This window comes from Wasmannia auropunctata, unplaced genomic scaffold (genome assembly GCF_000956235.1).
Source record: "Wasmannia auropunctata unplaced genomic scaffold, wasmannia.A_1.0 LD336078.1, whole genome shotgun sequence".
NCBI lineage: Eukaryota > Metazoa > Arthropoda > Insecta > Hymenoptera > Formicidae > Wasmannia > Wasmannia auropunctata.
Window position 1 is genome coordinate 193,686 of NW_012026812.1, and position 646 is coordinate 194,331.

The 646-nt window shown below is 35.8% G+C and overlaps 1 pseudogene; it reads right to left on the reverse strand.

Annotated features, from left to right (window-relative positions):
- LOC105449070 overlaps nt 1–475 on the reverse strand; it is a 2,672-nt pseudogene extending 2,197 nt beyond the window's left edge.
- Between the last annotated feature and the right edge of the window lie 171 nt (nt 476–646).

Here is a 646-nt window from a genome sequence, read left to right on the forward strand (position 1 = left end):
TGGTCGATCGTCGGTAGTAATATTCGGTGCTTTGATACGTCGTTGCGCCTAAAGGCTCTCCTGGTAACTGGAANCTTTCCGCATGCTTTGTTACTCGCCTAGTAACACTGGCTTTTTCCTCGTCATTTAAATGATCAAGACGTAGTAATTGTAATATTTCATTAACTCGCGTTTTATCATCATTTATATTTTCTGTTTTTTCAGCTTGTTCGACTGTTCTTTCTTCAAATGGATATATCTTTATAGTGGGAACCGCTAATTCTATATCCTCGTCCGATGAGTTAATAGCATATAGATGTGCCACTCCTTGACGATTAGATACTACGGCGTTTCCTAAGTACACCTGCGGTCCAGCGTTCCCATACAGCACAAAAAGATTGCTGATATATTGCAGAATAGTTTCATTGAAACATTGCAATATTGCAAATTGGTTGCGAAATATTGCTGCATCGTTATTGTATGATTGCGGCAACATTAAGATGGCCGCTTTTTGTAATATTACAACGAAATATCACAGCAGCATTGCAATGTAATATAGTTGGAAAAATGCACAAGTACAGGAATATTCAGAGAAAAATCGCAAAAATTTTATTAATCAGCATTTTATATCAGAAAATAAAAGAAAATAACACATGACAAAATTATA